The sequence below is a fragment of the Poeciliopsis prolifica genome, unplaced genomic scaffold (genome assembly GCF_027474105.1).
Source record: "Poeciliopsis prolifica strain line A6 unplaced genomic scaffold, Auburn_PproV2 SCAFFOLD033, whole genome shotgun sequence".
In the NCBI taxonomy this organism is placed as follows: Eukaryota; Metazoa; Chordata; class Actinopteri; order Cyprinodontiformes; family Poeciliidae; genus Poeciliopsis; species Poeciliopsis prolifica.
Genome location: NW_026562408.1, coordinates 858341 through 884777, shown reverse-complemented (window position 1 = coordinate 884777; position 26437 = coordinate 858341). Strand labels below are relative to the sequence as shown.

Here is a 26437-nt window from a genome sequence, read left to right as displayed (position 1 = left end):
TTTTAATTTTCAAGTCAGAAGATCCATTGAATTTACAAAGATAATCTGTTTGCCTGTTTTGTGTTTAATACAATGTATTAGGGCCATCCTAAGAAAAAAGGATTTAAAAAATTTAATTATTGGAATAAGTTCATGATAGTGAGAATGAATTTGTATGAGAATAACAAGAATAACATTACGAAAATAAAGTACAAATAATCCAAGACTAAAGTCATAATATTAAAGGAAAGGAGTTATCACCAGAATAAAGTTGTAATATACTTACTTTTTTCTAGTAATACTATGACTTTATTCTCTTATTATGACTTTATTCTTGTCGTATTCGGACTTTATTTTCCTAATTTTATTATTAATTTTCTTAGCATAGCCCTAATACTACGTTATTGTTGTATAAGGATCATTGATTGATAGTCTAATGTAGCAAATAGACTTTTGAATAAAGGGGCAGATTATATCATTTTATTTTTTTCCAACTACTTTTTTTCATGAAGAAATTTTCTGTATATTAACTTGTTACACATTCCTTTCAAACAAAATAAATTAAATAAATAATAAATTAAAATGCAAATCATTTTACCCATCTTTGTTACGTTGCAAAAATTTCTAGGTCACGTGGAAGCTCAGTGAAGCTACATTAAAAGTTTAGTTCAATCAATGTCACATTTATTATCCAAATGTTGCTAATCAAAAGAGCTACCTGATGTTATCAACTATGGAAATAAATGTTTTAGATACTATTTGGAGGAAGTGCTGTAATATTTCTAATGAAATATTTAAAAAATAATACATTTCAAAAGGTTCTGATACACTCTCATTTAAATAAAAAAAAAAAACATGAATAAATAATAAAGTGAATAAAATCAGTACCAGTGAAAAAAACCTTTTAATCCGGGAAAACCTGTTTCCGTTGTAGCCAATGTGAACAGAGCTTGCCCACGCTGTGCTAGCGTAATCACGTACGTACGTAACGTACGTAATGTCAAAGTTCAAGGAAAAAGCGGGCTAGCATGGCGCTAGTTAGCTAGCTGGAGCTCAGGAAAGCAAAGCTAATGTTATATTTTCAGACTTTTATTTGAAGACAAATGGCAGAGAGAGACTGGTAGAATTCATATGGAAACAAAGTAAGAAAATATAATTTTTTTTTATTGTACTATATAATTACAAATGACCTAAATCGATGTTTTTGTCTGCCATAAATTCTGGTTTAAAGTGTTTTTGTTCACCGACACTTACAGTGTAACTCGCCCCCAATTGAACATTTATGATAAACTGTATAAATTTGTTAATTAATGTTCAATCTTTATGTTTCTGTGTCAATTTTGACATATTCGTGTAAATAATTTACCTAAATCCGTCTCACTGCTGCCCTCTTTAGGTCGATCAGGCCTAAACAGCTGAAATGTTCTTTGTGCTGCTACAAAACAGTTTCTGGCACTTATTTAGAAAAACAGAAGAAATCTGAAACGGTAAAAATACTCCTCACAACACTGCTTCGCCAAACTGACATATTGTCACCTTTCAAATGTTTGCTTTGCCAAAATATAATTTAGGAGAAAAAAACACTTTTGGCCAAATATTGCAAATTAGGTAGGTGACAATAAAAATAAGCAAGATATGTTGATGAACAGGGTATGATATGTTTTTTTCATTTTTGTGTCTTTCATTATCAATTCGAGTCATTAATGCTGCCTCAGAGTTTTTATGCATGTTAAGGAAAAACAAAAACATGCAAATGTGACCAAAGTTGGGTAATAACTTTATACATTTATAATCTAACTCTCTCACTCTTTGGTTACCTAGCAACTCACTCTTTCTTTCATTGCCTAGCAGCAACGTTTTGAGTAACTTGGTCAGCAGTTTCAGGTTTGACCACTGAGCCTCATAACCGCTTAAAATAAAACACCTGATCAAACAGGACAATAAAACACCTGATCAAACAGGAAAATAAAACACCTGATCAAACAGGAAAATAAAACACCTGATCAAACAGGAAATAAAACACCTGATCAAACAGGAAAATAAAACACCTGATCAAACAGGAAAATAAAACACCTGATCAAACAGGAAAAATAAAACCTGATCAAACAGGGAAATAAAACACCTGATCAAACAGGAAAATAAAACACCTGATCAAACAGGGAAATAAAACACCTGATCAAACAGGGAAATAAAACACCTGATCAAACAGGAAAATAAAACACCTGATCAAACAGGAAAATAAAACACCTGATCAAACAGGAAAATGAACACCTGATCAAACAGGAAAATAAAACACCTGATCAAACAGGAAAATAAAACACCTGATCAAACAGGAAAATAAAACACCTGATCAAACAGGAAAATAAAACACCTGATCAAACAGGAAAATAAAACACCTGATCAAACAGGACAATAAACACCTGATCAAACAGGAAAATAAAACACCTGATCAAACAGGAAAATAAACACCTGATCAAACAGGACAATAAAACACTTGATCAAACAGGAAAATAAAACACCTGATCAAACAGGAAAATAAAACACCTGATCAAACAGGACAATAAACACCTGATCAAACAGGAAAATAAAACACCTGATCAAACAGGACAATAAAACACTTGATCAAACAGGAAAATAAAACACCTGATCAAACAGGAAAAAAAACACCTGATCAAACAGGACAATAAAACACTTGATCAAACAGGGAAATAAACACCTGATCAAACAGGAAAATAAAACACCTGATCAAACAGGACAATAAACACCTGATCAAACAGGACAATAAAACACTTGATCAAACAGGAAAATAAAACACCTGATCAAACAGGAAAATAAAACACCTGATCAAACAGGACAATAAAACACCTGATCAAACAGGAAAATAAAACACCTGATCAAACAGGAAAATAAAACACCTGATCAAACAGGAAAATAAACACCTGATCAAACAGGAAAATAAAACACCTGATCAAACAGGAAAATAAACACCTGATCAAACAGGGAAATAAAACACCTGATCAAACAGGAAAATAAAACACCTGATCAAACAGGAAAATAAAACACCTGATCAAACAGGAAATAAACACCTGATAAAACAGGAAAATAAAACACCTGATCAAACAGGAAAATAAAACACCTGATCAAACAGGAAAATAAAACACCTGATCAAACAGGGAAATAAAACACCTGATCAAACAGGGAAATAAAACACCTGATCAAACAGGAAAATAAACACCTGATCAAACAGGAAAATAAACACCTGATCAAACAGGGAAATAAAACACCTGATCAAACAGGACAATAAAACACTTGATCAAACAGAAATGCATAGATCGGAAATTTTAACACGATATGCCACAATGATGCACTACACACAGTAAAGTACACTGGATTTGGAGTGACCATATGTGACCACAGAGCCTGATATTGATTGATATGAAATATCTTGACACGTTTTTGAATCACAGTAATATGAAAATAAGTTGAATTAGTATGAGAAGAATGTTTTAATATTATCAAAATAAAGTCATAATATGAGGAGAATTAAGTTGTACTTTTAAGAGAAAAAAATAACCAAAAAAAAAAAACATCCAGGCTTTTTCTTTTTAAAATTACTTATTTTTCTTTCTGGTAAAATTGTTTCTTTATTCTGGTAATATAATGACCATGTTCTTGTAATAAATCAAAAATTATCAGGGATGACTGAAATAAAATGTGCTTTTTGAAGATTTTTTATAAATGTAATTTTTACTTAGAAAAACAGCAAGACCTAAGAAGTATTAAAATCTGATCTGGTATGAAAAAAAAAAGATTTTACTCGTGAAATGTGATTTTACGTCTCTGAGCCCTGATCTCTGGATATCCAATCCACTCTCACACCACAAAGTTTTAAAACACGATAAAAGCACCTATAGGAACTGAGCTTCTTAAATTACCCCAGAAAAACCCTCCAGCAGGCACTTCTTTGTGCAGCATGTTTTGGACCGCTTCCAAGTCATACAAGCCGCTGCTTTATTGAGAGAACCGACCCATTAAGTTTACGACTATCGTTTCTCACCCTGAAATATCTCCTGATGCTGAAATAATCCTCTCTGGGCGGTTTTCTGATGAGTCACCTGATGAACGCTGACTGAGGAGGAAACGGGAAAACACGTCCAGTCGGCCAAGAAAACGCAGATGTGATCATCAAACGTTTGAATAAAACAATATAAAAACACATTTCTTAAGAACGTCATTAAAATCTATAAGCAGGTTTTTGCTCAAGGATTTCAATCTCTGTTGGACGATAAATTGTCCTTGAACTTAATGTGATAAACAATAAAATTGTTGTTTTGAAACTATTTTCAAATAATGAGAGGAGGGTAAAATACTGAAAGAATGTATTATGTAAAGTATCATTACTTCAACATATTGTTACTCAAGTAAAAATAAAAATTAGTCGTCCAAAAAAATTAATACTCCTAAAAGGTGCTCAAGTAAAAGCAACTGAGTAAATGTAACTAGTTACTACCCAACTCTGAAAGTAACGCAACGGTAACAATGACATAATAACAATGTAAGAAGACATTCTCAATGATAAATAAACTTTAAATTCTAACATTGAAACTGGAAGAGATTTTAAATATCCAAAATAAATAAACAAAAAAACAGAACAGATGAATTCTCAGGTCTCTGTAAACAAAACTATCCTTCAAAAAAAGTTTTACTTTAGACCAAAAGACCAAACTTAAAATTTTATCATCCAGTTTTTGGTAGAAAGAAAAAACGATCAATCATGCTAATGGAAATTATTGAATTAGTTTTAATTGATCATGTTTCCATTTGGTGAAGAAGGAAGTTGTGCTCAGTGTCTTCAGAGGTTTTTGTGTTGTTTAATTCAGTGGTTCTTGGTGCAGTGCCCCCACAGGCCAGGAGGGGAACAGGTTGCTCAAAGAGTTTGGTTGGTTCACATGACGGAGAATTACGGCCAGGCTAAGAAAATAGAAACTTAAATAACAAGAACACATTCATAAAATTACTATAAGTCATAATATTACAAAAATAAACTCATGAGAAGAAGGTTGACACAATACAAGAGTAAAGTTAAAATATTATATTTTATTATTTCTTCTTATTATGTGCCTAATATTCTGAGTGCTTCACACTCAGTGTAGTGTGAAACTAAACTGCAACACCTGAAAATTTAACAAATGTTACAATTTTGGTCCCTAAACGAACCGAACCGGTCCCTAAGCGGTCCCTAAGTGGTTCCTAAGCGGTTCCAGGCCTGGATAAGCAGCCGTGGACCTGCTTATCCAGATAGATGTGAGATTCTGAAAGCTCCTTTCAGCTGCACCAGGTGTCAGTCAGAGGAGAGATGCAGGAGGAAGTGAAAAACTGCGTGTGCTGCTGTTTTGCTCAAAGTGAAATGAGACGGTGAAGGACGTGGAGGAGGGATTTCTCTGGCAGCCATTCAAATGAAACGGCACCATCCCACTCATTTGTTTTTCGCCTGGAGGCAGAAACAGCGTCCCATCAGGAGACACCCTCCGACCGTCTCCCTTACGCGCTCTGATGTGATGCATGCATTGTTTATTGAAGTATCAAGCCTCTGCAGATTTTTGTAGTTTTCTATAAACCCGTTTCATGTCATTGTTTACATCTGAAAATTTTGCGCTTGAGCACAAAACTGGATGTTTTTTTCCATCCGTAGCGGAGCTACTGCGGTCAAACTGTTTCCTAAATGAAACCTGGAGATTAAGCTGTTATTAATTTAGTACAGCAGAGCAAGGGGAAAAATAACAGAAAAACCATTGAAGAACAACTAAAAACAAAGTTTTTCTTGCTCTCTGTATCAGCTGCACAACACACAAACTCGTTTCTATAGCAACTGGTTGACAACAACTCCACTAACTATCAGGATTCAACACCAAAAATCTAACGATGGAACATTAGCTAATTTAAACACCTTCTCTAATAATCGTCTGTCAGAGTTGGTGTTGGGTCGCCTTTTTTCATTTTTAAACTGAAGTGAAATACACCAAATTCTGCAGCACATCTACATGTTAAGGTTGTCATAGTCAAGCTAGCACAGTTGGCCTACTCCCTTCTCCCTCTATGTATTTTTCCTTGTTATCTAATTGTCTTAGTGTTGACAATTAGCAGCAAAGCAATGTATCCATTTTTCTTCAAATATCAGGCGCACATTTAAGATGTAGCGCATTACGTTGACGGCTAACAGCAATGCCAGCCATGGTTAAAGAACAGCTGTTTTAGTTGCTGTATAATGTATGTTACTATCACAAGATATTACTAATAATGGTAATAAATGATGGATAATAGCGAATCAAATCTGGTTTTTAGGGGTTTTTTTGTATTGTTTTGATCTCCAAAGTGTGGAGCTGGAAGTTTGAAAACTGATCTTAAAAATGTTTGAAAAGTTCTTGAATGTTACTGTTTGGAAAATGAATGAGCCTTGTTTTTAGCTGCATTCACTGCAAATAAATAAAGCATTATTTAAAATTTCTAATATTGCATAAAAAAACTTAAGTGTTGAAATTAAAAAACGCGAAAAATGTAAACATTTTTTGTTCTTTAATCGTCAGGATAATATTTCGATTCTTTCATATTCAGAAATGCTTCATCAAACCGGCAGGTGAAGCTTCAGTATCCACCCTGTCCTCACGGGGGCGCTGTAACTTCACATTTATCGGAGTAGGAAGTACAGTTTTCTGTAACCGTGAATTGAAAGTACGCCATAAATATGGCGCCAAAATAGTTTTCAAGCAGATGATGAGATCGGATTTTTTCCTGACTTCCTGTCTGTGTTGTTGTCGGTCTTTGATTATTTTAAAAATCTCCTCTGTGCTGTTTGCAGCTCCAGACTCGCCTGTGCATCTGTTTTTTTGCAGCGCGGTGTTGCAGGCATTCACCGGCCGGAGGAGCGACTGGACACGGGCTCAGTTCTGGGTTTTATTTCTCAACCAGCACCGTTGCGTTACTGGCGTGCGGTGTTTTTTCTGACTCATCCTGTGGAACTATATCCCCGTTTTTATTTTTTTGGTTCAGCCACCCTCCTTCCTCTGCTTCCAGCCTCCTTCTGCTCCTCCCGCAAGGAGGAAAACAGTCGGATTGGGACTCCTCCACGTTTCGGCTGCTATTTTTATTTATTTCTTTGCAAAATGCGACATGCTTTCCATGTTGCGCGCATCTCGGAGCCTGGCACGGCGGGTAGCGCTGCGTTTGGTTTCCTACTGACTGCTCGCCACTTTTCTCTCCGGGTTGTGTTCAGCAGTGGGATTTTACACATTTTGGATTCGGACTCCTGCCTTTGACGCGCTGTCAACACGCAGTGCAGAGGGGAGGGGAGGCCGGGAGAAGAGGGACAGTCCTGTCACTCTGCGTGGTTTAAGTGTCCGGTGTGTGTGGTGTGTGTGGGTGTGTGTGTGTGTGTGTGTGTGTAAGGGGGGATGTTTAGCAGCACCAACCCTCTGCTGGTAAACTACATGTGCCTGCTCCAGATGATCTCCTAAATCTGATCTAATCCAGGACTAAGGACGTCTGAGAACCCAAAGCTGACTCCTACCAAGGTACGGAAAGCATTTATTTATTCACGCCTTTAAAATGGATGCGAGCTGCGTTCAGGGCTCCCGTGTTGCGTTCAGGACCTCTGGAGTCCACTTCGCTGCGCTCTGGCAGCGCTAGGCCGGCGGCTGTGTGCGCACTTTGGCAGGTTTTGGACGCGGAAATGCATTTTATCTGAGGCTTTGCGGGGAAATGAAACGAGGAATCCAGCAGGCAGGTAAACTGCTGGAGAATGTCCCAGTTGGTTTTATTTTACAGTCGCTGCAGCGCGAAATGTGCGTTTAAAACAAGCCACGCATGTCTAGACTCATGCACGCATGATGAAAGTTGCGTGGAGAGAAGCAGCAGGAGGAAGAGGAGGCAGCTGAACGTTTTGCAGCAGCAGAGGGATGTGCATGCTCTTTTTATTTCATTCCTGGGGGAAATTTAGCAAATATACAGGGGAGTGGTGGTGTGTGGCGCTTAGGGAGGCTGAGCACGCAAGCTCACGCATGCACACATCAAGAAATTAGAGCAACTCATCTCCTCTTCCTCCATCAGCCTCCTCCTCCTCCTGCTGCTGCGTGCTGTGCAGCTATGGTTGGCTCAGGGAGAGGGGGGATGGCTGTTGTTTACCTCTAGTCAGAGCTGGAGCAGTGTGTGTGTGTGTGTGTGTGTGTGTGTGTGTGTGTGTGTGTGTGTGTGTGTGTGTGTTTGTGCATCAAATAACCACAAACCCCCTGTACTTGACATCTGCTGTTTTAAATCCTCAAAAATGATTGAAATTCAAATTTTTCAAGGTCTGAAAAGTGCCTGATTTCTGTTCCGTATCAGAGGATGAGTATATATTTTATTTGTTAATACTTAAACAGACCAAACTTCTCTTGCTTCAGGTTAGTCGGTTACTATAAGAATCAAATATCTTCTCAAAACTTAATATTTTGTTGCATTTCAGTTTACCTTGTAGAATATAGTATGTCATCACAAGATATTATGATGGTAAATTGAAATAGTCTTTTTTGTCTTCCCTGTCTTTGTGTTTTATTTGTGGTGCTGGAAAACTTAAAATATTTTGAAAATGTTTGAGCTTCATTCAGCGGTGCTGACTGATCTCCGATTACCGACCTTTAAAACGTCTGACCTGTTTTGGCCAATACCAACAGTTTTGTCTGAAATGTTGCTAAATATATAAGAAAGTTGCTGCATTATCACCTCCAAGATTGGGTTGTAACCAGTTACATTTACTCAGATTTACTTGAGTAACTTTATGGAAAGAAAATTACGTAAAAATGTACTTTTTTTTTTACAATGTACATTTTGCTTTTACTTGAGTAATTTTATTAATAAGTATTTCTCAAGATTTTCTTCCCACTGAATGAAAAACAAACATGTTTTAACTAAACTTCAGACTCAAACCTGCAGTTTCTGTTTCACTAAAAAAACTTTCAGAAGTTTTTTTAGTGAAAGAAACTGATTTGGAAACATTTTATTTGGCCTGATTTTATTTTTTTGTTACTTGTTATTAAGGACCAAAATTATTGTCAGTTTAGTTTTGAAAATACCAAAATTTCCACATATGGTCCATCCAATGATGAAATGTTTAAATATATGATAATTTGATCAGTTACTCAGTACTTGAGTAGACTTTTCACTTTTGTACTCTTGAGTAATTTCTTGGTCGTGTACGTTTTCCTGGAGTAAAACCACGTTCAAGTATTTCTACTCTTACTGGAGTATTTTTTGGGTACTAGGCCCCTGATTGGTCGCCTGCCCTTCAGTTCTGACCTGGCAAAGCTGGAATCATCCTGGGATTTGTTAAATTCTCCCAATAGTGGCAGCAGAACCTCCTCCTGCAGCTCAGACACATCACCGTCATACAGACATCTTCTGCACACTAGTTGTGTTTTCTTCACTTGTGGGGACTTACATTCATTTCTACAGCCTAACCATAACCATCACACATCTAACCACTAACCCAAAAACAACAATTTTCCTCATGGGGACCAAGAAAATGTCCCTGCAAGGCGCGGTGGTCCCTATAACTCCACATTGTAGACAGAAATAGGTTCCTGTAAGGATATAAAAGCCTGGTACACACACACTCTGACTCCTCTCTCAGGTCAGCTGCAGTGTGTGTCTCTCCTCCTGCTGGAATCAAACTGATTCTTGGTGTTTGGGATTCGTTGGTATCTCCGTCTTTGTGGCTCTACTTTCTCTTCCTTTCCTTTCTGCCTCTTTGTGTCCGTCACTGTGCCAACCAGCCGTCTGTATCCCAAACCGCCGTAGGGTGACGCTCATCATCCAACTTCCTGTCAAAGCCTCTTTAGCCTGACATGTGCAGGTGTAGCATTGTTTCCCGTGCCTTTAATCGCTGAGCTCTGATTGGTTGGAGAAGGGGGTAAGGACCCCCACGTGATGCACTGTGTCACATTAGCGGCTACGCTAACAGGAGGAGCAGGGATGGTGTTCATGAATGGAGGTTTGACGTCATGCAAACAGTAGCCTGAATCCCGCTCTGACACACACACACACACACACACACGTACGTAGGCATCGACATGGATTTAGACGGCTGCAGGCGGATTTAGAAATGTGTCATGTGAGACGGGAACCAATGAAACGTGGGGATTTTGTGTGTGCTGTATCTCTGAGGATGTTATCTACCAAAGCAGTTAAAACTAAATGAAAACAGTTTTAGTTTTATTTCAAGTGGACTAAGATATTTACACTAGAAACTAGATTAGAATTGTAAGATTGCCTACCAAGCAATCTTACAAATTGCTTGGTGAGATTTTGTGTTTTTGCAGTGCATCAATGTTATTGGTAGAATTCTTAACATTTCTTACCATTTTGTGGGGATTCCTAACAGACTGCTATTGGCTGACCCAGCTCAAGTTAATTTAGATCAGTTAATTTAAAGTTACCAATGATCTGTGAGCGATGCCGTGTTGGTCGCTTTAGTTTATAGATTTTTTCACTTAACTGAAACACTGAATTGTGCAACACATCTACATTTTAAGGTTGCCAAAGTTAAGCTAGCATATCTGACCTACTTCCCTTTCCCTCGCAGATTTTTTGAGTCTAACTTTTCCTGACCGTGTTTTCTTGTTGTCATAGTGTTGACAATTAGTAGCAAAGCTCTGCGTGGCTTTTCCTTTAACAATCCAGGCATACAGTAAAGATTTAGCAGTTTTTGTTGATAACTTGACAGCAAAACCCAATGCTAGTCATTGTTAGCGATCAGTTTTTTCCTTGCGCTCATGTCGTCACGTTGCAACGTGTGTAGAGATGTTACAGATAACTGTATTATGAGCCAAATGACAGCATACAGTGGTGATAAATTTAGCTCATCATTAGGATGCAGTCTCTTTGTTTTTCAAAATGGACACTCAAATATCTGCTTTAAAATGAGATGGGACTTATTTTGAATGATTATGTTTTCTTTGAATACGGATTAATGTTTAACTTTAACTGCTGTATGTATGAATTTGCCAGACAGGATTTATGACAACCAGTCTTCTCCTAGTGTTCATAACTGGTACTGCAGGTGAAAAGATCTTTTTTTTTTTTTTTTGTCAAAATGCATTCACAGCTTTTTATCTGTGGTAAACACAGAGCTGTCCCTGAGTCACAGTGTCTCCTCGTGCATAAAGATAAAAATAAAACCTGTGTGCCGGAACTATCAACATTTTATTACACACTTTAGTACTTTGCCTGTTTTCCTTCCTGATGTTCAATTCTTTCTATATTTGTCTCTGCTTGCTATCACCAGCATTTATAATCAGATATTGAAGACTGAGGATGTAAACACATTGATGGCAGATGCTTCTTGAACTCCAGACGGGATTCACTTTAGGACTATGGATGCAAAATGTCCATCCTTACTTTGCTGCTTTCAACACTCACTGCTACCTTTTTTTAAATATATTTTTTACTTTGCTTAGAAGCAAAACATTGCACAGGTAATAAATTAGACTACCATTCAAAATAATTCAAAAAGTGAAGCTCAAACATAAAAGGATAATCAAGTAATTGAATAAAAAAATTGGCATATTCTGCAGGTTTAATGATTTAAACCAATTTAAACGCTAATGAAATACAAAATTAAAAAAAAATAATAAATAAACATTCTAGTGTATAAAATGCAAACAATAGCATTCCTTTAGTGTACACTTGATTAATTATCCCAGAATTTACTGTGATATCACAATAAATATTAATTTATTATGATATTTATATATTATATTGTAAATTTATATTATTTCAAGTAATATCATGATAATGACTTAATAATAATCCAAGAATGCAACAAACTTTAAATTCTAATCAACATTTAACTCTGGAACTGGAAGACATTTCAAATATCCAAATAAATAAATAAAACAAGAAATAATATAAATTATGAAGTCTCTGTAAACAAAATTATTCTTCCAATTAAAGATTTAGTTGAGACCAAAACACCAGACTGACGAGAGAAACGATAAATCATGCAAATGGAAACTATTGATCTTGTTTTAATTTATCACATGATTAACTGATTTATAGTGACAGCCCTATTTCTATCAACTCTTCCCGTTGAAACATTGTGTTTTCAGAAAGTCAGAGGGGGATCCATAAAGCCTGACTCGTTTAGCGTGATGACGGTGTCTCTTTAACATCACCAGCTTCCTTCCCTTCCTTCCTGCTGAGATCCCTGCGGAGCGTTCAGCGAGGCCCTCAGGGGAGCGGGTTGATGGGAATAGTGGCGCTGATATCAGCATCACAGAGTGACTCATGGCTCTTCTTCCAGTTAGTCACAAGACGGCGGTGTGTGTGTGTGTTTGAAAGGGAGATCGTGAGCTTTAAAACTAGAATGTTATGGATCTTTGGTTGGGTTTTGACTGGACCAGTTGGTTATAATTGTTAGAAAATTGATTTCTGTTCGTTGGAGCTACTTCATTTGTCTACAACAGGGGTGTCCAAAGTGCGGCCTGCTGGCCATTTGTGGCCCTTTTTGTGGACTGAGTTTTGTCCACTGCACCAACTGCAATTAAAAATGATACAAATTTTATCACCAAGCTTTAAGAAAAGGTAAAACCATATCGGTGTTTATTCTTCATTAAATTTGGATAGATATAGCAATCATTTTGAAGCAAAGTGATCCAAATCCTGTTTTCTGTACTGAAATAAATGTATTCCATCAAGAATACTGAGAAGAAACTGAAAACTAGATGCTTTTCTTTCATATGGCACAATGTGCTTCAGTGTACCAAGGCTGCAATGGTAGAGAAAAACAAAGGAGTGAAATTTCTACCCAAAAACTCTGGAAGAACTTTGAAACTTTCCAAAAGTTAAAAGTTATTTACTTCTGAAATTCAAATAGTGTCCAAGTTTTTCTAGAACATTTCTGAGGTTAATGATTAATTTCTAAGTTTTTTGAATGAAACTTTAACCTGCCTTTTCCTCCCCAATTTGCTGGGTCAGTGCAGCGCCACAATACGCTGTTGTTAAAATTGTTTTCCAGTTTTTAAATAACCCTTTCTAAAAGGAAAAAAAAAAAAACATTTTAATTTCTTGGTTCGAGGTCAGATGTTTTTCTTTGCAACTACTTTTGAGTCAACTTGGGCTGAAACGATTCCTCAAAAGATTTGAGTTCCTTGATTATTAAAATTCCTTGAGGAAAATGTACCTGCCTCGAAGCTTCGTCAATTTATGTTTTATTATTCGGCACCAAGTTCCGGCCGGGACGCTATCTGGTTGCACGGAGCTCTGACTTCCTCCTGAGTTGTTGACGAAAGCTAAGTGTTAGCAGCATGACGTTCAATCTTCAAGTTCGGCCCTTGGAGATTTTATTGATTGATGATAAAATCCTGGGTTTTCATGGTTTTTGGGGACCAATCAGAGTCCTTAAAATGACCGGCGCGATGCCTGGCGTCCGGCAGCTTTTCTCCTCTGGAGCTGCTGGTTCAGAGCGAACGGCGGGAAGAGCTTCAGGTGTATTGATACAGGTAGCGGACAGACTGAACACGGTCAGTGTAGCCATCAGTGGTCACACTATAACCTTACGGACAAACCGCACAATAGTTTCATATCATCCTGGTCTGAACAAACGGGAGGCGGAGCATCGTGGCGGTTCATGGCTGGTCGTTTCTGAGAGTGACGAGCGAAGATGCCGTAAACATCCCGTATTGCTCCCCAGTTCTTACGTTCGTCCCCTGGTCCAGTCCCTCCCATCTTACGTTCGTTTGTTCGCCTGCCCTCCATGACCCCCAACACCAGGTTACATTTCCTGTATTCATCTATTACTGAAGATTAATACATAAACTAAAAGCTGGATCACAGACATTTTTATCAGCGTATTGTGGGCCTGCCTCTTTATTATTAAATTGAATATAATTTCAGATCTAAAGTGAGCTGTTATTGTTACAGGTTTGCTTTCTAACTATAAAAAAGTTATTATTATGGAAGCTCAAATTTGAAAAATTGGACTGATATTAATATCCAATAGTAACATGTTGTTATTCCAGATTTACCTATATTTTATTTTATAATTTTTATCTGATTACTGAAATATTTGTTTACAACAGCCCTGGAGTCAACAATTTTTGCCCACATGAAAAAAGTTACTAGCATTAGCGGCTAATAGGCTAGTTACTGTCCCCACCAGTAATTTATATCAATGGGAAAATCCTCCAAAGGCTAAAATCTCACCCGGCTGGGACTACTTCATTTTTGTTTTCACTTGGTGAAGAAAGAAATTGTGCTCAGTGTCTTCTTCACAGTTTTTTGTGTTATTTCCTGTAGCAGTTTTTGGTGCAGCGCCCCCCAGGCAAGGATAGGAACAGGTCTTTCAATTAGTGCAGCGAGAAAACGAACTGCATCAGCTGAAAATGTAATAGATGGTGAAGTTCTTGGTCCCAAATCAAACTGCGTCTACCGGACTCTCAGGTTGTGTGTCTGAAGGATTGATTTTTGTTTTTATGAGTGTTGCTCACCAAAGGGAGTGAAGTGTGACTGGTGGAGGCGTCTTCATCGATTCAAGTGAAGTACATCTGTTCTGTCAAACATGTGTGAGTTGGATAAAAGTAAATAAACATCTGACGCTTCATGTGCTGACAGGCTGCGACAATCTGCTGCGCAGCCACGCGAGCGGAGCTGTGAAGCACTTTGAGTACAAACAGCAGCGCCGTTAATGTTCACCAGTTCGCAATTACTTTCACAAAATTAAAGTAACAATAAGCACCGATGATGACAAGTAGGAGGTCGCTGGGGTTAGTGCAGCGCCAGAATATCAGGTTATTGTCGTCCACCGAATGCTAAAGATAAACATTTTTAATGATTTCAACTGAAAACAGAAATTCATCATTGCAAGAAATGTAAACGCATCCTTACCTTCTTTGTTGAGCAACTTCTGATTGGAGTTTAACATTTTTATTTGGTGGATTTGAGTTTTGTAGATTTGCATCCCTGGTTTTCCTCACAGTAATCCAGAAAAATGTACTTTTCATTTCAAGTCAAAAATGACGAGCAATCCACATTTATTCTCAGAAGCTCTGTTTTCTTTAGTTATTTGTGGAAAATTCAGGGATTTTTCCATCAAGCCAATCAAAAATACATGTAACAGAATGCAGCTTACGAAGCTTTGGCCGTCACCCAGAAACGTTGGTATATTAGAGGTCGTGACCTTCCATTTGAGGAAAAGTGAAAAAGCAAACCTTTAGTGTCCAATGTTGGATCATTACTTTGGTCAAACTTGAGTTTTGTGTTTCTAGAGCAGAACCACTACTTGCAGGTCAATCACAAATCTTCAGTTCGTCTCTTGGCAGCCATCTTCGCCAGTTTCCGTCTTTTGTCTTTTGCAGTTCCACTGATGTTTGATATTTTGCCCAGTTACTATCTTACTTGAGTAATTTCTTGAACGGCTACATTTTGCTTTTGCTTGAGTAAAAATCTGTTTTTAAAATCTGTTTTTAAGTATTTATACTCTTTCTTGAGTACTAGTGTGTGTGTGTGTGTTTCTGTGTGTGTGTTTCTGTGTGTGTGTGTGTGTTTTCTGTGTGTGTGTGCGTGTGTTTGCTTGTGTGTGTGTGTGTGTGTGTGTGTGTTTCTGTGTGTGTGTGTGTGTTTCTGTGTGTGTGTGTTTCTGTGTGTGTGTGCGTGTGTTTGCTTGTGTGTGTGTGTGTGTGTGTGTGTGTTTCTGTGTGTGTGTGCGTGTGTTTGCTTGTGTGTGTGTGTGTGTATGTGTGTGTTTCTGTGTGTGCGCGTGTGTTTGCTTGTGTGTGTGTGTGTTTCTGTGTGTGCGTTTCTGTGTGTGTGTGTGTGTTTCTGTGTGTGTGTGTGTGTGTGTGTGTGTGCGTTTCTGTGTGTGTGTGTGTGTGTGTGTGCGTTTCTGTGTGTGTGTGTGTGTGTGTGCGTGTGTGTGTGCGTTTCTGTGTGTGTGCGTGTGTGTGCGTTTCTGTGTGTGTGTGTGTGTGTGTGTGTGTGGACTTGCGTTTGATGTTGAGGTAAATACCTGATCCATCACACACTCTCACACTCCACCCTGACATTTTGATTCTTTCCGCCCACGCTCATGTCGTCCATATTTCCGTCTCTCTTTCTTTTTATATTTTTATCTTTTAATTTTTCTGGGGGGTCATTCTTTCGCCTGCTCATTCAGATGTTTTTAAAATCTTTATTAATCACAAAATATTGAGTTAACCAGGATTTATTCACATTTTGCTGTTGATGTCAAAGTTAATAAGTCTGGATATGATCAAAGAAAATAGATTTCAAAATAAGATGACTCAAAATACCTCACATAATATATGTAGAGCCCAAACAATTAATCGTGATGGATCGATTATTCAAATAAATGTCAATTAATTTCTAACGTTGTATAGAAAATGCTTAAGATGGTTAAAATGAAAAATATGCAGAATATGTCAATGTTTTATCTGATTAATTACCCAATTAATCTGTCCATTATTTAATCGATTATTCTGATGATTAATCGATAAAAAAATTGTCACATTTTGCAGATTTTTCTTTGAAGTCTTTCTTTATAAAAATTAGAAACACATTAAAATATTTAATTCAATGTATTTTTAAATGGGAAAATAAACATTTTACTGGTTAAGTGGAATAACACCATTTCTTACTTGAACATTTAATTATTTAGGAATCATCTGCCCCTAAAAAACACTTTAACATCAACATGTGAAAATCTCAGTACAGCAGAGCCGATCTGTTGATTTATGTTTTGGATTCACTGATTAATAATTGACTAGCAAAAGGTAATAAAATATAATTTTTTGTTACAGAATTTGAAGCTAAAATAAAACTGCCAGTTTGAATTTATATATTAAGTCCAAAATGTTTTTATTTTGTACAGTTTTGGATTAATTACTGCTCTGAGTGTTTTGTTGTTTCAGCAAATGACCTTTTTAATAATTAATCAAGTACTGAATTAGCTGACAATCATTCAATAATCAATTAATCACGATTAATCGTTTCAGCCATACACTAATATTGCAACAGTGAAATATTTTGGTATATAGTTGAAGAGTCAGCAGGCTGTGTTAGTGTTTTTCACTCAGCACATTAATTTCAGTTGTTTGAAAAAGCAACAAAAATGATAAAAACGTTTTTCTGGTTTGATTTGCTTCCAAACTCAAACCTGCAAACACAGAGACGCTGTGAAGCCGATCAGTTCCCTTATCAGACCGACTGACCTCTGGCATCGGAGACGTTCATGTCGTCACGCAGCGCAGACTTGATCTGCTGGTTTCATTTATTCGATGAAAACAAACACATAATTCTGCCTGGGCTCCAGTTTATCTCAGGTTTCGAGGTTGTAGGTAATGGAGCCGTTACCTTTTCCTGACAGCAAGAGTCGAGTTTTCTCCGGGTTTCTGCAGCTACTGTCTCTTAATAATAGATGGGAGTCTTGAGAGATGATGTTGTACTGTCTTAAATAAGAGCAGCTTTTCTTCTGCAGCATCATCTGCAGGGAGAGGACAGACAAACAGACAGCCAGACAGGGTAGGGACGCACTGCCAGACAGACAGAAGGCAGGAAATGGGACCGCGAGGCAGGACAGACGGGTGGACGGACAGACAGACGGGGTGGACGGACAGATGAACAGACAGACGGACAGACAGACAGACGGTGGACGGACAGATGAACAGACAGACGGACAGACAGACAGACGGGTGGACGGACAGATGAACAGGCAGACAGACAGACGGGTGGACGGACAGACGGGTAAATGGATGGATAGACAGACAGACAGGTGGACAGACAGACAGAAAGGTAGATGGACAGACGGGTGGATGGACAGACAGACGGGTGGACGGACAGATGAACAGACAGACGGGTAAATGGACGGATAGACAGACAGACGGGTGGACGGACAGACAGACGGGTGGATGGACAGACAGAAAGGTAGATGGACAGACGGGTGGATGGACGGACAGACAGACAGACAAACGGGTGAATGGACGGACAGACAGATGAGTGAACAGACAGACGGGTGGACGGACAGACGGGTAAATGGACGGATAGACAGACAGACAGACAGGTGGACGGACAGACAGACAGACAAAACGGGTGGATGGACGGACAGACATGAGTGAACAGACAGACGGGTGGACGGACAGACGGGTAAATGGACGGTAGGACAGACAGACAGACAGAACAGACAGACAGACAGACGGGTGGATGGCGGACAGACAGATGAGTGAACAGACAGACGGGTGGATGGACAGACGGGTGGATGGACAGACGGGTGGATGGAGGGAGGCAGAGAGACATGTCGTCATGCAGATGGTGATCTTGCAGTTGGGACGGATCTGGAAGCTGGTGGAAAAAGTTCAGTGAATCTCCTATTGATAGTAGAGCAGGGATGTCCAAGGTAAGGCCCGGGGGCCTATGTTTGGCTGACTTTGTGCGGTCCCCAACTACAATTCAAAAATATTACATATTTGGACCGTAGATGGAAATGGAGATTTTTCTTTTGTAATCAGGCTAAAATTGGCAACCAACATAACAAATAAAAATGTGAAATAATCACAAGCAGAAGGAGTTTGCTTCCCACTGGAGAAGTTTTGATTATTCCATTCATTGGATGGGATGCAGTTCTATGCAGATCATGACAATATATTTTTGAATGGTAGATCCTTGAAGACCACACTGAAGCTAACTATAATTAGGAAGACAAACTTTCAGTTGGATCTTTTCCTTTATTTTCCACTTGCCAAATTAGAGAGATAAAAGGAAATGTTACCGGGTGAGAATGAGCTGCCATGAAGCATCTGGCAGGAGCGAACACCCTGAAACAGTCATGTATCAAATACCAGCGATTAGTGCCAGCTGCTTTCAGCTGACTTTCCCTCCAACACGCTGCTGCAGCTGATCCGACTTCATTAGCCTGTGAAGTAACTGACTCATGGTTTCTTATCCTCATGCTCTGTTTTTTCATGCGTGGTCTGTTGTGCGTTTAAGACGTTACGCCTCTAAGCGTTTGGGCAGACATGGGACTCTCGACGGAGTCATAGTCAGGCAATTAATTAGCTCCCCGGGCGATTGGCTTTCCCAGCATGCATTCTGCAGCCGTCTCACTGCGAGCGGCGCCGGCTTCCTCAAAGCTGCACACAGAAAACGTTTCGATTTATTTCAGAACCAAGAAATAAATCGAAATAAAACAGCACACAGTCAAGATGCTGTGTGCTGTTTGTTGGCTTTCTGGATTTTATACAACACAAGTTTAATCTGTACAGATTAGCTGAGTAATTTGAAATAAAGTCATTCCAGATTTACGTAATCTGAACTAGATTACAGAGAGCCATTAAGTTAGATTAAGTTGAACAAACACAGAGTGACCTTCTGTTGTGCTTCAGCCGAGTTCTGCTTGAAATCTAAACCTTTGTGGTTTGGTAAAGTTCAGCCCCCTGAACTGAAACTCAGTTTACCGCTGGTGATGATCTGTTCTGATCTGTTGCAAGTAGTTTATTTTTGATGTTTTCATTTGACCAATTTAATTATTCATAGTTCAAACACCCATTTAAGCAGCTTAAGGGTTTTCTCAATGGAAAACTTTTAAAACTAATTTGAATAATGAACAGAAGTGAATGCACTTCTTCAGCTGGAATCATGTTTGAATGATTGAAGTCAGACTGCTTTTTCTGTGAAAGAATATCGAGATGTTTTGTGTTATTTTTGTGCAAAACTAAGAATCTTATGTTTATAAAAGAATCTGCCTTTTAGAAGTTATAGTGTTTTAGAGTGATTAATTGATTAATCATAATAAATTGATTAATCACAATAACTGATTAATCACAATAAACTGCTTAATCAATAACTGATTAATCAATAATTGATTAATAGTTATCTCAGTTAAAAAGACCATTTGCTAAAATTAACATAGTCAGAGCAGCAATTAAGCCAAAACTGTTCAAAATATCCTCAACAGCAAAACAGCAAATCCTCTTTTTGTAAAACTATTTTCATGAATAGAAATGTTTTTTCCTCATTTGGTCAACTATGTCAGTGTTAGTACTGTTCAATTAATATAAAAAATGTTCAATCTGCCGTTTTAGTCTCAACTAAACTGTTTCTTGAAGGCTAATTTTGTTCACAGAGATTTCATAATTCATTTTATGTGTTGTTTCTGTTTTTACTTATTCTGGATATTTGAAATGTCTCCCAGTTCCAGAGTTAAATGCTCACCAGTATTTAAAGTTTGTTGATCTTTGATAATGTTTTGTTGCGTTGTTTTTATACCATTGCATCAATTGAAATGGGTCCCGTAACAACGTTATGGTGTCCCATAGCAAAAGTTTCCCTGTGTGGGAATATCTGAGTGTTTACCTCCTGCATCGTCTCAACAGAATATTTTTTCTTTGCCCAGTTAGGTTTAGTCAGATCATTAATTTATTCATAAAGAGAAACATTTGTCTGTAAACACATTTTGCTCAAAACTCCTTAAGTAGCATAGCTTCATTAATGTCATATTTTATGCTATGAAATGTTAAATCAGTTGAATTATTTGTTTGTTGAACAAAGATTCTTAAGTATTTTAGTCAAAAATCTGTAGAATCTTTTTATCCGATTAATCGATTAATCAACAGAGGAATCGATAGAATAGTTGCAGGCCTAGTTCAAATTTTATGATACTGAAAACAAAATGACTGGAAATTATTTTATATTATTTTTTATGTGAACATCTTTTGAGGGGATTTTTGTAAGGATTTTGTACATCTTGTTCAGCCTCCTCTGGTCAGTCAGGTAGGTAAGGAATCAACTGCCAGAAATAAAGAAAGCAGAATGTGGCTCAAGTGGTTCGTTTTATAGTTTAGTAGGAAAAAATAAACTAACCCTGAGACGGATGCTCCTAACCGCTCCGTCAGAATCAGAGAGACGAGGAAGGGGCCGACAGACGGGAGAACCAGAGGCTGAGGAAGTCAATAATGTACTTAACCTTCCTCCGCAGACTCCCTGCATCCCTCCTTGTTATTGTGAAGCACAGGGCTGGCGCGAGGCGGGGAGAGGGAAGGGGAATAAAAAAGCTTCTTTGGAATAGAAAAAGCAGAGGCAGGAAGGGAGAGCTGATTTTTTTTGTCAGCATAAATGTCAGAGTGGTTAAGTGTGCGCACGGCAGGCGGAGAGACTGAAGAACAGGAAGAGTCCCATATAAGAGGGAATTGCCCCGTTTTACTGCCACATAAATCTGCCCTCTGCACACTAAACTGCCTCTTTTTGCTTTTCCTGCCTGGATGTGGAAGTTTGCTCCAAGTGAATTTCAGAATCGTTGCCGTTTCATTTGATAATTTCTAATCTTTTTGTTCTCACATTTTGCTTGTTTTGTTTTTCTATTTGAGTCTGAGTTTCTTTCAAAGACAGACCAAGAGTTTTTAAACAAACACCTTGCCGTTTTCTGGGAATAGGTTTAAAAAAAATCTCATTTGACAGGTACTGTGATGTTGCCTAGCAACCTCTGATCTACAGCATGTTTGGTCAGCTGGTTTTGCCTCTGTGTGCTGTACAATGGCTGCTGGAAAAGACAAGAGTTTTGCTGTTTATGCCTGTCACAATAAGTCAATCAATCACATGATGAATTAAAACAAGCTCAATAATTTCCATTTGCATGGAAATGCAAATGAAGTGTAAATTTATCGTTTTCCTCCAGTTTGCTGCTTTGGTCTCAACTAAACCTTTTTTAAAAGGACAGTTTTGTTTCCAGAGACTCCATAATTCATTTCTGTTATTTATTTTAGATATTTAAAATGTCTTCCAGTTTAAATGTTCCTTAGAACTTAAAGTTTTTGTCAGTCTTTGATCATGTGTTCTTGCATTAACACCATTATATGACATGAAAACTTTCTGAAAACAACAATGCTGTTGTTGCGATAAATTCTTTCATTCCGGAAAAATTGTCATTATGATAGGTGCAGTCCAGACTTGGCATCCAGAAACCACTGGCTGCGTTCTTGTTGGTTGTGCAGGATGCTCCATTAATGCTTTTCAAAGATGTACAGTTGTATAATTTGTTGAGTTGGGGGCGTGGCCAGCAGCAGCAGCTTGTCTGTATTCCAGTCTGATCAGTGAGCGTTTTAGGGCTTCTTTCTGAGGTTTTGCACAGACCATAGATCCTAACCTGCATCTGGAAGCACCTTTAAATGTCTCCATGACGCTGCAGGTGAAGGAGCTTTGCTGTTTTAGCTGCAGGATGATTCATCTCTCAGGTTTTTATTTCTCAGATTTTCCATTCGTGGTGAACTTTTTTCGTTTGAGCTAATTTCCTTTTGGCTTCATGTATGTTTATTTGCATTCTTGCTTTACTTCCCCTCAGGCTTCGTGAGCCGACGACGTTTTTCCCCCCTGAGTTGCACATTAACTGGAGTGGGAGGCAGCTGAAGCTGACAGAAAGGTCTGCTGTGAGATGGAACTGCTTAAGTAACTTTTGGCAGATTGCAGATCGATCCGATCCTGACTGCGGGAAAAAGATGCTCTTTCTGATGAAATCCCCGTAGTTAATTCTTTAGAGGTTGTAGAAAAGGGCAGTGAATACATCCAGGGTCACATCTTTAAAAAGTCTAAAAAACTCCTTATAATGGATTAATTACATTAAAAATACATTCTTAGAGGTATTAAATGTTGAAGTCGGGGAATACTGAGCCAACATCAATATGTTGACAGGTAACTAGCTTTTTTTCAGTTTTCTGAAAAAAAGCTAGTTACCTATGCAATGTTTATGCAATGTTTTGCATTGATAAAAATCAGATCAATGCAAAACATTGATCTGATTTTGAAGCTGTTTCTAAGTCTTTCATGGAGCTTTTGGAAGTTTTCCTGTTTCCTTTTTGTTTTATTCTGGGTTCGTTTGGTTTCACTCAACAGGATTCAAGTCAAAAAAGAAGCAGAATACCAAAAAACTTTACTCAATTAAGAGTAGAAATACTCCAGAATAAATTACTCCAGTAAAATACCCCTGGAAGTAATGTTTTTGAAAATTCGCTCAATTATCTCGCACTGAATGTTGCATATTAAGTGTTTGAGTGTGAATATGTGAAGGCTCTCCTCTGACAGACGCTAGCTCTTCTGTTTTCATGGCGAACATCTTCTCACTCGTCATTTTCTCTCCTCCTCCCTCCCTCTCTCTCTCTCGCTCGCCCCGGTGTGCCCGCCGCCCCCCGCTGACAGATGGAGAGCGAAAAGAAGAGAAATACTCCACAAGCAGCAACGACTCTGACACCACTGACAGTAAGTGGAAGAAAGATGAAATGTGGATGTTTTTATCTGGAAGTGGAAGTTTCTGACTCTATGGCACAAGTATAAAAATGTTAAAGGTTTTATTAGTTACAGACATGAGTGTGTTTTTTTTCCTCCTTTTAACAATTAAAATTGGAGCATGATTAGGAATAAAAGTCAGATGTATGGGATACATTTGGGTTCTGCTCCCTTTTCTTTGTAAATTGGACAAAAATAAATAAAGGGGAATAATTTTTACTTGGGCTGGAACGATTAATCAAATTAACTGTGATTAATCGATTACTGAAACCATCGTCAACTAATTTAGTTATTGATTAATCGTTAACTGGAGTATAAACACTCAAAACATGTCCAGGTGTTAAAAGAACATAATCAGAGGAGTAACTTAATACAATTTTGTACTTAACAAAATCACATTTCGCTATCTAATAATCAATAATGCAAAAATCAATCACTGAATCTACAAAATATCATTTTATAAAAATGCAAATGTTACTTTAGCTAATGGCTAATATAAGAGAAAATCAAACAAGAAGTTTCAATGTGATCAATTAGTGCAGCAGCAGCAAAAATAATGTTTCAGAAGCAAAATATTTCGGGTCATTTTATTCTTGCTGATGTTGAAAATGTATTTTATCAGAGTTTATTTTCCCCATTTGCTGTCAAGCATAAAGTTTGAGAACTGCTGACAGTTAAAAAGTCGATTTCTACAGGAGTTTAGAGAAAGAATGAAGCATTTCTAATGATTTGTGTCCAGAGGAGGCCGAATATTACTCAGGTAAGAGCAGAACTACCTCCACATGTTTTTACTCAAGAAAACGTAAAAATATTTGGTAAAACTCAAGTACTGAATAACATTTAATATTAAAAAATAACATAACTGGATGAACTAAAATATAAGGTATATTAGCTATTTCGGTATTTTACGGACAAAATGACAATATTTCATGTAAGTGACAAAAAATCAAATAAAAAGTTTCAAATCTTGTGAACTTTAACAGAAACTGCAGGTGTTTGTCTGAGTCTGGTGACATTCTGGTTAAAATATGTTTGTTTTTCATTCACTGGGAAGAAAATCCAGAAATTTCACTCAAGTAAGAGCAGAAATACTTCAGGATAAAACGACTATTGAAAGTAAAAAGTGCAGCGCAGTGAAAGCAGCGACTATCTGGTTCTGTTTTGTGTCTGATTGTGCAGCCGGACCTCTTGTCAGTGTCGCGGCCTGCGGTCTCAGGTCTGTGCAGCTTTTTTGCAGCATCTTTAATGGGCTGTTTGTGCTGCTCAGCGTTTCCTCCTGACCTCACTGGAGGTCATCAGGCTTCTAATTGAAGGATGCCCAGGATAATTTTGGCTGCTGGCCTCTGAGAGTGGCTTCTAATTAACACGCAGCCATGATGGTAGGCTTCGCCTGCGTGTTCGGGTATCTGGTGACGGAGGCCAGCAGCTGCCATGTGGTAGCAGAGCTGCACTGCAAAACATTAAATCTTACCTGGTATTTTTTGTGCTTGTATCGCAGGATATGCACACAGCTGAACCTCGTAAATGAGACATTAATCAACAATATGATGTGCATTGATGGGAAATGTAATATTTCAATTGCTGACTGTGTTTCTATGACTTTGAATTTTTATATTTTTTTGATGTGAAGCTCTTTGAAATGTGCTATGCAAATAAAATTGGATGGATTGGCTAATAGAACAGTTGAAATAAAACAAAACTAACTTACAAGTAACTTCAGTGAGATATATGAACTTGTTTTTAGTCAATACAAGCAAAAAAGGAAAAAGTCTTGTTATAAGTTAAATAATCTAGAACTTTCTCATCGGTATTAAAGAATTATTTACTTAAATGAAGATCTTATTTCTTGCTGAAGATATTTGCTCTAGAGGCCTAACCAGAATACCTGCTTTAGTGTTTTTACAGTGCAGTGTGCAGAAGATTAGCACATGGAGTTTTGCAGACCGATAGGAATCATCAGCCCCACATTCTGGTTCAGATGTTCTGTGATATTTGCTCTGATGGGTTTTCTGTTCATGCAACCCTGGACCAGTGATCGTGTTGCTCTTTAACGCTGGACTTTTACTTCACGAACGTGAAAGTCTGATGTTTCCTGCAGATCCTGGAGAGCTGTGCCTGGCTGCAGGAGGAGAGCAATGTGCTCCTCATCAAGAGTAATTGAGCGTAAGCTTCCTGTCTGTTTGGAGTGAGAACCAAACTCCCATTAGGAGATTTTGGTGCTTCAGTCAGCGGCTGCTCCGGTTCTGTCCTGATGTGTGGCCCGACCGGTCTGGTCGGTCACAGGAACCTTCAGACGGGACCGGCTGACCTGAGCCTAAAGCCAAACACACGACCTGATCAGGCCCTCGACACCCTGGCAACGCTCCGGCCCAAGAAATCAATTCATGGCAGGATCAAGTAAAGCGAGCTCAGTCGTGATTTATCGTTTCTCTCTCCACCAAAAACCGGATGGTAAAAGTTTTCAGTCTGGTGTTTTGGTCTCAACCAGCAGGGACTTTATAATTCATTTTATTTGTTGTCCTGTTGATTTATTTTGGATATTTAAAATGTCTCCCAGTTCCAGCATTAAATGTTTAACGTTTATTGAGCGTTGAGAATCTGTTCCTGCTTTATTACTATTTCACTACCATCATATTACTGGAAAACAATGCTATCGTTAATGACAATAACTTCTTAACAATTCCCAAAGAAAAGAATCGTGTTTTTGTCCTGCAGTGAAATATCTGGATGTAAACAGCAACGCGTCGATATAATCGTTCGACATTTCTGGACGTGTTTCAGGTCATTTGTAGCAACTGAAAGTCAAAAAGGTTTTAATGTTTGAGGCTGAATCCTCATCAATAAATACACACTCCTTCACTGTGTGTGTGATCTCAGTGGTGAAGGGGTCGTGACCTCCAAAGGCAGCGAGCTGCTGACGGGTGAAGCCAGCACGGCGATGGACGAACATGTTGAGTGGCGCGCGTTCACAGGCGCTCGGACTCTGATGTGCCACATTCAACCCAAATTCATTGCAAAGGACGCCGTCTGATTCTGTTTGTCATTCCTCGGTGTGCAGACTCAGGCAGACATGGTTTGGGTGCTGAAGGATGTAAAGCAGCGAAACCCGGTGGAGCTGCTGGGTGAAGTGGTGGGTGGATGCTGGCTCCAGCCTCTGCTTAATTACAAT

At 38.3% G+C, this 26437-nt stretch overlaps 1 long non-coding RNA gene and 1 pseudogene across 1 annotated transcript; both read left to right on the top strand.

Moving 5' to 3' along the window:
* Nucleotides 1–997: 997 nt before the first annotated feature.
* On the top strand, nucleotides 998–23199 carry LOC129373432 (uncharacterized). The gene is made up of 5 exons (XR_008607360.1): nucleotides 998–1121; nucleotides 1376–1466; nucleotides 22178–22223; nucleotides 22331–22408; nucleotides 23182–23199. It is a non-coding gene; the product is annotated as an uncharacterized LOC129373432 (long non-coding RNA).
* A 2-nt stretch (nucleotides 23200–23201) lies between these two features.
* Nucleotides 23202–26437, top strand: part of LOC129373375 (protein Jade-1-like) — a 103753-nt pseudogene continuing 100517 nt past the window's right edge.